Source organism: Rhinoderma darwinii, chromosome 10, assembly GCF_050947455.1.
Source record: "Rhinoderma darwinii isolate aRhiDar2 chromosome 10, aRhiDar2.hap1, whole genome shotgun sequence".
Lineage (NCBI taxonomy): Eukaryota > Metazoa > Chordata > Amphibia > Anura > Rhinodermatidae > Rhinoderma > Rhinoderma darwinii.
This window is the reverse complement of record NC_134696.1, coordinates 105246427-105261929: the sequence shown is the minus strand read 5'-3', so window position 1 is coordinate 105261929 and position 15503 is coordinate 105246427. Positions and strand designations below refer to the sequence as shown.

The window sequence follows — 15503 nt, the reverse complement described above, 5'->3', positions numbered from 1 at the left end:
GAAATAACTTACCTGCTCCTGCCGCCGACGCTCCCTCTGGTCCGTACGCTCCGTCTGCTCCCTCCGCTCCTAGTGCTTGCTTCAGAACACATGTCCGGAAGCCGCGACCGGAAGTAGTAATCTTATTGTCCGGCCGCGGCTTCCGGTCCACAAGAAAATGGCGCCGGATGTCGCTCGGCCGAAGACCTTCCATTTGGACTGTGTGGGAGCGGCTCCCGTTTGCATTCTCTATGGGGTTGTATGTGCCGTATTCCATCTCAGTATGTGTCGTTAATCGACACATACAGACATGAAAAAAAAATGGCAGCCCCCATAGAGAAGAAAAAGTTAGAAAATAAAAAAAAAAGTAAAACAGAAACACACACATAAATAATTTTTTTTTAAATAAAACACTAAAAGCAAATTGATATAAAAAATTTGTTTTTCGCGACACCCGTCCTTTAGATGCAATCTACTTACTGTTCATTCTCCATAGTTTCCTCCAATTCCAGGCTCAGTAAATAAGGTTTAAGTTTTGGTGCAGGAACATTCACTGACATAATATATTGTGCATATAGCATATTGCAACACACCACAATATTACACACAGAGAACTTCACATTGTAGATTCACACAAGACCCCCGTTTACGTAATCTACAATGTCAGTCCTAAACTCTTAGTAAATCTGGATGAAGATCTCAACATAAAGTGACACCAAAGAACCTGTAACAGGATGTCATATTGAGTAAAGGGGGTTTTATATTGGGCGATTATCGGACAGATGAGCATTCATAGAACGCCCATTGCCGATAATTGCCCTGGGTAAACAGGGCAGCGATCAGCAGATGAACGAGCAAACCCTCAATCATCTGCTGGAGGTATCATTTAAAAAAAATAAACTATTAGTAATTATATTCTTGTATATAGGAGCAGTATTATAGTAGTTATATTCTTGTATATAGGAGGCAGTATTATAGTAGTTATATTCTTGTATATAGGAGCAGTATTATAGTAGTTATATTCTTGTATATAGGAGGCAGTATTATAGTAGTTATATTCTTTCTATATAGGAGCAGTATTATAGCAGTTATATTCTTGTATATAGGAGCAGTATTATAGTAGTTATATTCTTGTATATAGGGGGCAATATTATAGTAGTTATATTCTTGTATATAGGAGCAGTATTATAGTAGTTATATTCTTGTATATAGGGGCAGTATTATAGTAGTTATATTCTTGTATATAGGGGCAGTATTGTAGTAGTTATATTCTTGTATATAGGAGGCAGTATTATAGTAGTTATATTCTTGTATATAGGAGCAGTATTATAGTAGTTATATTCTTGTATATAGGAGCAGTATTATAGTAGTTATATTCTTGTATATAGGGGGCAGTATTATAGTAGTTATATTCTTGTATATAGGAGCAGTATTATAGTAGTTATATTCTTGTATATAGGAGCAGTATTATAGTAGTTATATTCTTGTATATAGGAGGCAGTATTATAGTAGTTATATTCTTGTATATAGGGGGCAGTATTATAGTAGGTATATTCTTGTATATAGGGGCAGTATTATAGTAGTTATATTCTTGTATATAGGGGGCAGTATTATAGTAGTTGTATTCTTGTATATAGGGCGCAGTATTATAGTAGTTATATTCTTGTATATAGGAGCAGTATTATAGTAGTTATATTCCTGTATATAGGAGCAGTATTATAGTAGTTATATTCTTGTATATAGGAGGCAGTATTATAGTAGTTATATTCTTGTATATAGGAGCAGTATTATAGTAGTTATATTCTTGTATATAGGAGGCAGTATTATAGTAGTTATATTCTTTCTATATAGGAGCAGTATTATAGCAGTTATATTCTTGTATATAGGAGCAGTATTATAGTAGTTATATTCTTGTATATAGGGGGCAATATTATAGTAGTTATATTCTTGTATATAGGAGCAGTATTATAGTAGTTATATTCTTGTATATAGGGGCAGTATTATAGTAGTTATATTCTTGTATATAGGGGCAGTATTGTAGTAGTTATATTCTTGTATATAGGAGGCAGTATTATAGTAGTTATATTCTTGTATATAGGAGCAGTATTATAGTAGTTATATTCTTGTATATAGGAGCAGTATTATAGTAGTTATATTCTTGTATATAGGGGGCAGTATTATAGTAGTTATATTCTTGTATATAGGAGCAGTATTATAGTAGTTATATTCTTGTATATAGGAGCAGTATTATAGTAGTTATATTCTTGTATATAGGAGGCAGTATTATAGTAGTTATATTCTTGTATATAGGGGGCAGTATTATAGTAGGTATATTCTTGTATATAGGGGCAGTATTATAGTAGTTATATTCTTGTATATAGGAGGCAGTATTATAGTAGTTATATTCTTGTATATAGGAGCAGTATTATAGTAGTTATATTCTTGTATATAGGGGCAGTATTATAGTAGTTATATTCTTGTATATAGGGGCAGTATTGTAGTAGTTATATTCTTGTATATAGGAGGCAGTATTATAGTAGTTATATTCTTGTATATAGGAGCAGTATTATAGTAGTTATATTCTTGTATATAGGAGCAGTATTATAGTAGTTATATTCTTGTATATAGGGGCAGTATTGTAGTAGTTATATTCTTGTATATAGGAGGCAGTATTATAGTAGTTATATTCTTGTATATAGGAGCAGTATTATAGTAGTTATATTCTTGTATATAGGAGCAGTATTATAGTAGTTATATTCTTGTATATAGGGGGCAGTATTATAGTAGTTATATTCTTGTATATAGGAGCAGTATTATAGTAGTTATATTCTTGTATATAGGAGCAGTATTATAGTAGTTATATTCTTGTATATAGGAGGCAGTATTATAGTAGTTATATTCTTGTATATAGGGGGCAGTATTATAGTAGGTATATTCTTGTATATAGGGGCAGTATTATAGTAGTTATATTCTTGTATATAGGAGGCAGTATTATAGTAGTTATATTCTTGTATATAGGAGCAGTATTATAGTAGTTATATTCTTGTATATAGGGGCAGTATTATAGTAGTTATATTCTTGTATATAGGGGCAGTATTGTAGTAGTTATATTCTTGTATATAGGAGGCAGTATTATAGTAGTTATATTCTTGTATATAGGAGCAGTATTATAGTAGTTATATTCTTGTATATAGGGGCAGTATTATAGTAGTTATATTCTTGTATATAGGAGGCAGTATTATAGTAGTTATATTCTTGTATATAGGGGGCAGTATTATAGTAGTTATATTCTTGTATATAGGAGCAGTATTATAGTAGTTATATTCTTGTATATAGGAGCAGTATTATAGTAGTTATATTCTTGTATATAGGAGGCAGTATTATAGTAGTTATATTCTTGTATATAGGGGGCAGTATTATAGTAGGTATATTCTTGTATATAGGGGCAGTATTATAGTAGTTATATTCTTGTATATAGGGGGCAGTATTATAGTAGTTGTATTCTTGTATATAGGGCGCAGTATTATAGTAGTTATATTCTTGTATATAGGAGCAGTATTATAGTAGTTATATTCCTGTATATAGGAGCAGTATTATAGTAGTTATATTCTTGTATATAGGAGCAGTATTATAGTAGTTATATTCTTGTATATAGGAGGCAGTATTATAGTAGTTATATTCTTTCTATATAGGAGCAGTATTATAGCAGTTATATTCTTGTATATAGGAGCAGTATTATAGTAGTTATATTCTTGTATATAGGGGGCAATATTATAGTAGTTATATTCTTGTATATAGGAGCAGTATTATAGTAGTTATATTCTTGTATATAGGGGCAGTATTATAGTAGTTATATTCTTGTATATAGGGGCAGTATTGTAGTAGTTATATTCTTGTATATAGGAGGCAGTATTATAGTAGTTATATTCTTGTATATAGGAGCAGTATTATAGTAGTTATATTCTTGTATATAGGAGCAGTATTATAGTAGTTATATTCTTGTATATAGGGGGCAGTATTATAGTAGTTATATTCTTGTATATAGGAGCAGTATTATAGTAGTTATATTCTTGTATATAGGAGCAGTATTATAGTAGTTATATTCTTGTATATAGGAGGCAGTATTATAGTAGTTATATTCTTGTATATAGGGGGCAGTATTATAGTAGGTATATTCTTGTATATAGGGGCAGTATTATAGTAGTTATATTCTTGTATATAGGGGGCAGTATTATAGTAGTTGTATTCTTGTATATAGGGCGCAGTATTATAGTAGTTATATTCTTGTATATAGGAGCAGTATTATAGTAGTTATATTCCTGTATATAGGAGCAGTATTATAGTAGTTATATTCTTGTATATAGGGGGCAGTATTATAGTAGTTATATTCTTGTATATAGGGGGCAGTATTATAGTAGTTATATTCTTGTATATAGGAGCAGTATTATAGTAGTTATATTCTTGTATATAGGAGCAGTATTATAGTAGTTATATTCTTGTATATAAGAGGCAGTATTATAGTAGTTATATTCTTGTATATAGGAGCAGTATTATAGTAGTTATATTCTTGTATATAGGAGCAGTATTATAGTAGTTATATTCCTGTATATAGGAGGCAGTATTATAGTAGTTATATTCTTGTATAAAGGAGGCAGTATTATAGTAATTATATTCTTGTATATAGGAGCAGTATTATAGTAGCTATATTCTTGTATATAGGAGCAGTATTATAGTAGTTATATTCTTGTATATAGGGGGAGTATTATAGTAGTTATATTCTTGTATATAGGAGACAGTATTATAGTAGTTATATTCTTGTATATAGGGGCAGTATTATAGTAGTTATATTCTTGTATATAGGGAGCAGTATTATAGTAGTTATATTCTTGTATATAGTAGCAGTATTATAGTAGTTATATTCTTGTATATAGGAGCAGTATTATAGTAGTTATATTCTTGTATATAGGGACAGTATTATAGTAGTTATATTCTTGTATATAGGGGCAGTATTATAGTAGTTATATTCTTATATGTAGGAGCAGTATTATAGTAGTTATATTCTTGTATATAGGGACAGTATTATAGTAGGTATATTCTTGTATATAGGGGGCAGTATTATAGTAGTTATATTCTTGTATATAGGAGCAGTATTATAGTAGTTATATTCTTGTATATAGGGACAGTATTATAGTAGTTATATTCTTGTATATAGGGGCAGTATTATAGTAGTTATATTCTTATATGTAGGAGCAGTATTATAGTAGTTATATTCTTGTATATAGGGACAGTATTATAGTAGTTATATCCTTGTATATAGGGGGCAGTATTATAGTAGTTATATTCTTGTATATAGGAGAAGTATTATATTCTTGTATATAGGGGCAGTATTATAGTAGTTATATTCTTGTATATAGGAGCAGTATTATAGTAGTTATATTCTTGTATATAGGGGGCAGTATTATAGTAGTTATATTCTTGTATATAGGGGCAGTATTATAGTAGTTATATTCTTGTATATAGGGGGCAGTATTATAGTAGTTATATTCTTGTATATAGGGGCAGTATTATAGTAGTTATATTCTTGTATATAGGAGGCAGTATTATAGTAGTTATATTCTTGTATATAGGAGCAGTATTATAGTAGTTATATTCTTGTATATAGGGGCAGTATTATAGTAGTTATATTCTTGTATATAGGGGCAGTATTATAGTAGTTATATTCTTGTATATAGGAGCAGTATTATAGTAGTTATATTCTTGTATATAGGGAGCATTATTATAGTAGTTATATTCTTGTATATAGGTGGCAGTATTATTGTAGTTATATTCTTGTATATAGGTGGCAGTATTATAGTAGTTATATTCTTGTATATAGGAGCAGTATTATAGTAGTTATATTCTTGTATATAGGGGGCAGTATTATAGTAGTTATATTCTTGTATATAGGGAGCATTATTATAGTAGTTATATTCTTGTATATAGGGAGCATTATTATAGTAGTTATATTCTTGTATATAGGTGGCAGTATTATAGTAGTTATATTCTTGTATATAGGTGGCAGTATTATAGTAGTTATATTCTTGTATATAGGGGCAGTATTATAGTAGTTATATTCTTGTATATAGGAGCAGTATTATAGTAGTTATATTCTTGTATATAGGGAGCATTATTATAGTAGTTATATTCTTGTATATAGGGGCAGTATTATAGTAGTTATATTCTTGTATATAGGGGGCAGTATTATAGTAGTTATATTCTTGTATATAGGGAGCATTATTATAGTAGTTATATTCTTGTATATAGGGGCAGTATTATAGTAGTTATATTCTTGTATATAGGGGCAGTATTATAGTAGTTATATTCTTGTATATAGGGGCAGTATTATAGTAGTTATATTCTTGTATATAAGGGCAGTATTATAGTAGTTATATTCTTGTATATAGAAGCAGTATTATAGTAGTTATATTCTTGTATATAGGGGCTGTATTATAGTAGTTATATTCTTGTATATAGAGGGCAGTATTATAGTAGTTATATTCTTGTAAATAGGAGCAGTATTATAGTAGTTATATTCTTGTATATAGGAGCAGTATTATAGTAGTTATATTCTTGTATATAGGGGCAGTATTATAGTAGTTATATTCTTGTATATAGGGGCAGTATTATAGTAGTTATATTCTTGTATATAGGGGGCAGTATTATAGTAGTTATATTCTTGTATATAGGGGCAGTATTATAGTAGTTATATTCTTGTATATAGGAGGCAGTATTATAGTAGTTATATTCTTGTATATAGGGGCAGTATTATAGTAGTTATATTCTTGTATATAAGGGCAGTATTATAGTAGTTATATTCTTGTATATAGGGGCAGTATTATAGTAGTTATATTCTTGTATATAGGGGCAGTATTATAGTAGTTATATTCTTGTATATAGGGGCAGTATTATAGTAGTTATATTCTTGTATATAGGGGGCAGTATTATAGTAGTTATATTCTTGTATATAAGGGCAGTATTATATTCCTGTCTAGAGATCTAGAAATGAGACCAGGAAAAGCTCCACTGATGGCAAACAAAATATAAATCTGTGTCTTATACAGAGACTTGATGGAAGGGACATTTAGAATAATAAACTGAATTCTATGATAAAAATGTCTGCGTGGTTTAGTTTAGGAATGACAGTATGACAGGGATTGCTCTTTAAGCTTTAGTAGATTACTCTGGGTAATATTCCTCCTACTGGATGTGATATAAATAAATAAATAAATAAATGCATATTCTTACTGAAAAGTAGTGAAATCAAAATACGCAATGATTAACCTTTCATATGTATCTGTTTTGTCAACCCTTTTAGCGCTATGAAACTCCTTTGGTTTGGGCTCTTACCACAGATATAACGTAAAACAAATTGTGATTCTTTACCTGCTTCCAGTGCCCGGGATATCACATCACATTCTATTTCCTCAAACAGCGATCAGAAGGAAATTGTCATTTCATTTAGTCACAATACCATCGGTGTCTTGGCAGCTGCTGGTAAAAATTACAGCAGGTTATAACAGGAACAGATAAAACAGCGGTGGAGAGTAACCGCACTTAAACAACAAGTCCCCATTTTTGCACCAGCATATAATAAGACAATATATGTTACCTGCAGTTCCCACACTACTGTCCCTCTATTAGGATGTATAAAGGAGAGGGTCTGCGTATTGGGTTTGAGTTAAAAGAAAAAATTCCATAAAAAATAAAGTGATTTTAAATGTCAATCTGCCAGCACCCGGTGACATTCCTGCAGGAGTCACATAATGCTATTGACATGAAGCTCTTTGGGGGCTGGGTAACGGACCTGCTCCACCCCTGAAAACCAATGTAAGGACTGGTTCTGAGGAAGAAAGTTTTAAGATCGCCAATGCTTTGGAGGGGAGAGTTTAATATCCAAAAACCTGTTAGCACCTGCCTTTTTTTTTATTTTTTGGGAAAGTGGGCATAGGATTTTCACCTGTATGCACCAACTTAAAAAAATCCTTTAAAACCCTTTGTACGGGCCAATGATCTGGCAAACGAGCGTTCATATGAACAATCGTCCCCGATCAATGCTTTGTGTAAACAGGGCAACGATCAGGTGATGAACGGGAAAATGCTCATTCATCGGCCTGATCCCATCTTTTATGCAGCAATACATTTTACCGTTGTCAGCAGCACATCTCCCTGCAAGTGATGCAAATGCAAAGGGACGAGCGATCCTAGTAGCGATCGCTCGTCCCCATACATAACCAATCATTGGCCCTTGGGAAAGGAGCAAACGAGCGAAAATCAACGAGCTGTCTCGTTGATCGCGCTAGTTTTCACGGCCTACAGTGGCCTGTGTAAATGGACCTTTAGGCCCTGTTCACATTGAGTTTTTTGACACGGAAACTGCATCGGAAAATGCGCCACAAAACGTCCAAAAATGCCTCCAATTGATTTCAATGGGAGGCGGAGGAGCTTTATTCCCACAAGCGGTAAAACCGTCTCGCGGGAAAAATATGTTTCCACTGTAACTTGGCAAACCGTTAAAGGGGAAACCAGCCCTGTTATATTGACTATTGTCTCTAATATGGTTGTGCTGGGTCTAGTTATTCCTAGTAGCAGCCCCCCACTAATGGCATCCCGGCGATCATGTGACATGATCACCGAGACCAATAGAGGCGCGCTACCGCTGGATCTATTCTATACAAAGTGCTCATTGAGTTTAGGCACAAGCGATTAGAGAAGATAAAAACAGTGAAAGCTGCTCCGATCATCTCTTCAGGGTCACTGACTGCCGGGCATTTAGATCGCTCAGGCAGCCAGCTAAAACGCACGCCGCAGATCTACCATGGCACAGGTTTTAAGTACCTCGACCGCCAGCCATATATATACAATGGGCAGTTGGGAACCAGTTAAAAAAGTAAACCTACCAGCACTATTAATGGTTTGGGCCATTTTCTTAATACAATTGATAAGGTTCTGCGTTTCTTTTAATGTAACAGTCTATGAACATTATGGTTATAGGAAAATTAGCTAAATCCCAGAATACCTTACTGATACTGATTATACCGGGTAACAAACCGAACAATACCCCAATTTATACTAGTGGTCCTAGTGACTAATATAACAAAACCAGAAAGAGAAGCAAGTCACGACCAGGAATTTGAAAAAATACAAACAATCTTTATTAGAGTCAATTAGACACAGAAAAAACATATAACAGTTATACATAGTAAAATGCCATGGACCCTCGAACGGAAACGGAATCCGAACATAAAAGCAGAGTGGCCCCCAAGATGTTAAAATGGTCAAAAAATTCTATATACGGCTAAAGTGCATAAATACATATTATTGAGAAGGTGCTAGGCATGGTACGTTTGCACAGATGACGAAGCACCAGCGAAACGCGTGTCGGGTTAAGCAGAGGTCCCCTCTCCCGGTCCTGATCTCCTATTCATCTTCTACTACGTAGGTGTATGTATATTGCTCTGTATGTTATATGTACCTAGGACTGCACTTTATATTTTTTATTATACATATGTGTCCATCTGTGCAAACGTACCATGCCTAGCACCTTCTCAATAATATGTATTTATGCACTTTAGCCGTATATAGGATTTTTTGACCATTTTAACATCTTGGGGGCCACTCTGCTTTTATGTTCGGATTCCGTTTCCGTTCGAGGGTCCATGGCATTTTACTATGTATAACTGTTATATGTTTTTTCTGTGTCTAATTGACTCTAATAAAGATTGTTTGTATTTTTTCAAATACCTAGTCGTGACTTGCTTCTCTTTCTGGGTTTGATTATACTGGGTGCCCAATTCACAATAACATATCATGTAAGGTAAAATTACATAGGGTACTATGACAATTACACCATCAATGTCCCCATTATACATAAGCAGCAGAGTCCAGCCTTTGTTGACCTCTTTTTGTGGTCGTTACATGTCTGCCCTGTGACCCTGCGATGTGGGATCTCGCCCCATTTGAAGACCTTCACAGAGTTGTGAGCGATATTCAGTGGCGACAATTATTATCTTTAAGAGACTTTGCAGCATCAGGTTACAGGTAATGAAGACGGTTTTCATGCGCCTGCGAGCTGCCGGTAACAACATTACTGCCCGGATTCTATTTTTCTCACCACCATTTAACGTGAATTTCTTTTCTAATTTATATTTGATGCCGCAACTTTGCAGACGTGTCAATCTCCACGGGCTCAGATCTGTGATTTGGCGTTGGGAACTATAAGAAAAATGAATTTTAATGGAAGAGTATTGACTTTTATCAGGAAAAGCGCGCCGACATCCAGAGTCGGCATCGAGGCGACGATTCTGCGGGGAGTGAATAAATGCGGCAGGTTTTCAGAGAGATTGTATGTTTATAAGTACTTAATGCAGGAATGGTGACTGGTTACTCTAAACATCTCCCTCAGAGGTATTCTGGGCATCAGCTACAGCGGAGACAGACATTTTATGCTCCATTGACGCTTTTGAGTTAAAGGGAAAGATCGATCATCTTTAGACATTTACATATAATCGGAGTATGACTGTGGAACACATTAGATCTAAACACGTGACAAGAAATACATAACATATAATGCAGGGTATGTAAATACTTTGTTTTGCTTCTCTTGTGCGGTTCCAGAGGTAAATCCTATCATGTGTGATACTGTCTGCTGAGCTGCTGTATCTAATCCTATCATGTGTGATACTGTCTGCTGAGCTGCTGTATCTAATCCTATCATGTGTGATACTGTCTGCTGAGCTGTGTATCTAATCCTATCATGTGTGATACTGTCTGCTGAGCTGTGTATCTAATCCTATCATGTGTGATACTGGCTGCTGAGTTGCTGTATCTAATCCTATCATGTGTGATACTGTCTGCTGAGCTGTGTATCTAATCCTGTCATGTGTGATACTGGCTGCTGAGTTGCTGTATCTAATCCTATCATGTGTGATACTGTCTGCTGAGCTGTGTATCTAATCCTATCATGTGTGATACTGGCTGCTGAGTTGCTGTATCTAATCCTATCATGTGTGATACTGTCTGCTGAGCTGCTGTATCTAATTCTATCATGTGTGATACTGGCTGCTGAGCCGCTGTATCTAATCCTATCATGTGTGATACTGGCTGCTGAGCCGCTGTATCTAATCCTATCATGTGTGATATTGTCTGCTGAGCTGTGTATCTAATCTTATCATGTGTGATACTGTCTGCTGAGCTGTGTATCTAATCCTATCATGTGTGATACTGTCTGCTGAGCCGCTGTATCTAATCCTATCATGTGTGATATTATCTGCTGAGCTGTGTATCTAATCCTTTAGTGTAATACTGTCTGCTGAGCTGTGTATCTAATCCTATCATGTGTAATACCGTCTACAGAGCTGTGTATCTAATCTTCTTCTGATACGGTCTACAGAGCTGTGTATCTAATCTTCTGTGTGATATTGTCTGCTGAGCTGCTGTATCTAATCCTATCATGTGTGATACTGTCTGCTGAGTCGTGTATCTAATCCTATCCTGTGTGATACTGCCCGCTGAGTTGTGTATCTAATCTGGTTGTGTGATATTGTATGCTGAGCCGCTGTATCTAATCCTATCATGTGTGATACGGTCTGCTTAGCTGTGTATCTAATCTTAGGTGTGATATTGTCTGCTGAGCTGTGTATCTAATCCTTTAGTGTAATACTGTCTGCTGAGCTGTGTATCTAATCCTATCACGTTTGATACGGTCTGCTGAGCTGTGTATCTAATCCTATCATGTGTGATATTGTCTGCTGAGCTGTGTATCTAATCTTATGTGTGATGCAGTCTGCTGAGCTGTGTATCTTATCTGATCATGTGTGATGCTGTGTGCTGAGCTGTGTATCTAATCCTATCATGTAATACTGTCTGCTGAGCTGCGCATCTAATCCTATCATGTGTAATACAGTCTCATAGACCCAAACAGCACTACAATCCCTTCATGTATTGCTCAGAGTGTGTATCTGTGTATCTAAGCACAATTGTCAGATCCTCCACAATTACAGCCTTTTCAGCATTTCACACATGATATCGCAGTCTACAAAGCAGTGATCTCTCTGGGATACAAAACCCGTAAAAGGAGGAGTCAGGAAAAGGTAAAAGCTCTGGGTGTTGTATCTGTTTGTTCGCAGAAATCGCAAACATGACAATCCTTCGATAAACATGAGCCGCTGAATTACCTTGAAATGTGATAATCATTTCCACTGACTCAATAACAGGGGATGAAATGTCCCTCGTGTGATGCACCAAGACACTGGGAGTAATCGGACGTTATTAATATATGCAAATTAGACAAGACTGGAAAACAATAAACTTCTATGATGGTGACAATGTCACCTCCATCAGAAGGAAAAATAGAACAGAGCATGTGATACTATAAAGCTGTTATGCACATTTGTAGCAGTCATACAAGTTGTAACAAAAGTAACAGTTCTAGAACTTTTTTTTTTCCTTTTGAAAATTCGAATTTTTTTTTTATATTTTAGGAAAACAAGCAATTCTTGTATAGAGAGAAAAACAAAAATAGAACAAAAGAGAAATAAGCCCCCGTCAAAAAGGTGAGAGCCACAACAGGTCATTAGGAGGGAGTGCCCAATAGTATTAAGAACAATGCAACACAGTAGAGGTCGGCAATGAAGGAAGGCAAAGTCCGACAACTAACGTCATAAAAGGGTGCAAGGCAAAGAGCCCACAACTTGGCAGGGCACACTACAGTGGGTATTCAGGTGCATTCACAAGATGTGGGGCATCACCTAAAATAAAAGTGTTAGAGACAACACAGAAGAAAGGAGAAGAAGGAGGCAGGGGCGTTGAGTGCCTGGAGAGGTCTACCGATTTGGCAGCTTGTAAGAGATGTCGGGTAAGGGAGCATTTGTATGTGGACAAAGGTAAAGGTAACATAAAGAGCAGGGTCGCTTCAGGGGAGTCGGTGACTGTCACATCAGTGACTTCATGTACAGTATAACTTCAAGTACCACAGTCCAAAAGGACCACAATGACGGGCAACTCCATATGTGGGACACGGTGCCGCCAGTGGCACTGCAGCACCAGCGGTTGTCGGGGACAGAAGGGTAACATCTATAGATAGATACCGGGACACAATAACACAGGAAAAAGGAAAAAAACAGATATCATTCCTGGCGCCGTCTATCGTTGTGAATAGTTGTTTGTTCTGGTCTTTTTAAATTTCTCAAACAAAGAAATTGAAGTGGACAAAAAAAAAACTTAAAACAATGAATAAAATGTATTTGGGTTTCAGCCTGATGAAGAGATCGGTACGGTCTGGAAAGGCGCTGCTGTTTTAGAACACCTAAATAAATTGATGGGTTTATATTAATTGTAATGATTTTTTTTTTTTAGTTTTGTTTTCTCCCTTTTCATAATCTGCAGTGAAGGCGTGTGTGCCACAGAGTTACATTGTAAAAATGTTTTAGCTGGTTATATTCAAAGAGGCGGCGAGCAGATGGGGTGCTTTCCGAAAAGATGGGGGCTAGCGGGTGAAGGGAAGAATCCGAGAGAACATGGGAGAAGTTTAATGGACGATGGAGGAATCCACTAATAAAGGAATGACGAGTCTAGCCAGGTGGGATGGTTGGATTGTCAGTGATCGGGACCAGTGGGCCCGCTGGATCTATGAAGGAGCCCCCCGCCCTGAGGAATGTAGTGCTAGGAAACACTAAAAGAGGCTTGGGACGGGCTATTCCTGGACGAGCACCAAGTCCATGCGAGAGTAGAGAGAGCACGAGGATAGATGGCCGGGACTAAGCGAACTCAGAGTTTTGACTGGCGTTTTGAAAAAAGTCAAGAATACATTCGTGGGTCACCGCCAGATAATAGAGACGGCAGTCCAACCCAACCTGCATCTTTAGGGCGTACGAGAATAGCACCTACTGATCCGGGGATGATCGGAAGGACCAAACATATGATCCAAAGCCTTGTTGGATGCGGAGCTGGAAAGAGGAGGGAATGGAGATGGGGATCGTCTACAGGAGGTACAATAATTTAGGGAGGAACGTCATTTTCAAAATGTTCACCGGCACAAACCAGGAAAATTACTGTCTATTCCAAGTCTCGATATCTCTTTGGAATCTGGTTAGTAAGGGAAGGACATTATTGGAATATAGTTGGGAGAGTTCAATAGTTATTTGCACTCCCAGGTAAGTTATACCCTTACAAGGTCAGGAGAAAGGAAATTTACTTTTAACGGTTGAGAAAGGTTTAAAGGGGCGGTAATAGAATATCTTTTACTATAGTATAAGGTGTATGGATCTCATGTCTCATCACAATGTAATTATATTATATATCAGTGATGTTAGTAACAGGGGGTGGGGCTGTGACAACCTCTCACACATGATATACAGGCTGGTTGTCAGTAGTAATAGATGAATAGCTGTGACTGTATATAAGATGTGTGGATCTCATGTCTGATCACAGTGTAATTATATTATATATCAGTGATGTCAGTAACAGGGGGCGGGGCTGTGACAACCTCTCACACATGATATACAGGCTGGTTGTCAGTAGTAATAGATGAATAGCTGTTACTGTATATAAGATGTGTGGATCTCATGTCTGATCACAATGTAATTATATTATAGATCAGTGATGTCAGTAACAGGGGGCGGGGCTGTGACAACCTCTCACACATGATATACAGGCTGGTTGTCAGTAGTAATAGATGAATAGCTGTTACTGTATATAAGATGTGTGGATCTCATGTCTGATCACAATGTAATTATATTATATATCAGTGATGTCAGTAACAGGGGGCGGGGCTGTGACAACCTCTCACACATGATATACAGGCAGGTTGTTAGTAGTAATAGATGAATAGCTGTTACTGTATATAAGATGTGTGGATCTCATGTCTGATCACAGTGTAATTATATTATATATCAGTGATGTCAGTAACAGGGGGCGGGGCTGTGACAACCTCTCACACATGATATACAGGCTGGTTGTCAGTAGTAATAGATGAATAGCTGTTACTGTATATAAGATGTGTGGATCTCATGTCTGATCACAATGTAATTATATTATTTATCAGTGATGTCAGTAACAGGGGGCGGAGCTGTGACAACCTCTCACACATTTTGCCACTCTTTTTTGCATCCTAAATTTACACCGTTTACCGCGTGTTATAAATAACATAATAACTTTATTCAGCGGATCGTTACGATTGCAAGGATTCCAAATTTATATAGATTTCTTATGTTTTACTAATTTTACACAGTAAAAACACTTTTTTCAAAATTACTTGTTTTTGTGTCTCCATATTTGAAGAGCCATAACTTTTTTATTTTTCCGTCGATGCAATTGTATGAGGGTTTTTTTTTGCGGAAGACTTGTTGTTTTTATTGGTACCATTTTGGAGTAGGTGTGACTTTTCGATCACTTTTTATCACTTTTTTTTTAAGGCAGGATGCACAAAAAAAACAGCAATCCTTGCATTGTTTTTTTATTTTATTTTTTACGGCGTTCGTGGAACGGGT

At 35.8% G+C, this 15503-nt stretch overlaps 1 long non-coding RNA gene across 8 annotated transcripts in view; it reads right to left on the bottom strand.

Annotated features, from left to right (window-relative positions):
- Positions 1 to 15503, bottom strand: part of LOC142662344 (uncharacterized) — a 528950-nt gene that overhangs the window by 160074 nt on the left and 353373 nt on the right. For 6 of the 8 annotated variants that reach the window (XR_012850909.1, XR_012850911.1, XR_012850913.1 and 3 more), the window contains one exon: positions 7402 to 7509. This is a non-coding gene — a long non-coding RNA (uncharacterized LOC142662344). The remainder of the gene's footprint in view (positions 1 to 7401; positions 7510 to 15503) is intronic. The other 2 variants (XR_012850912.1, XR_012850907.1) reach the window with 1 other exon arrangement.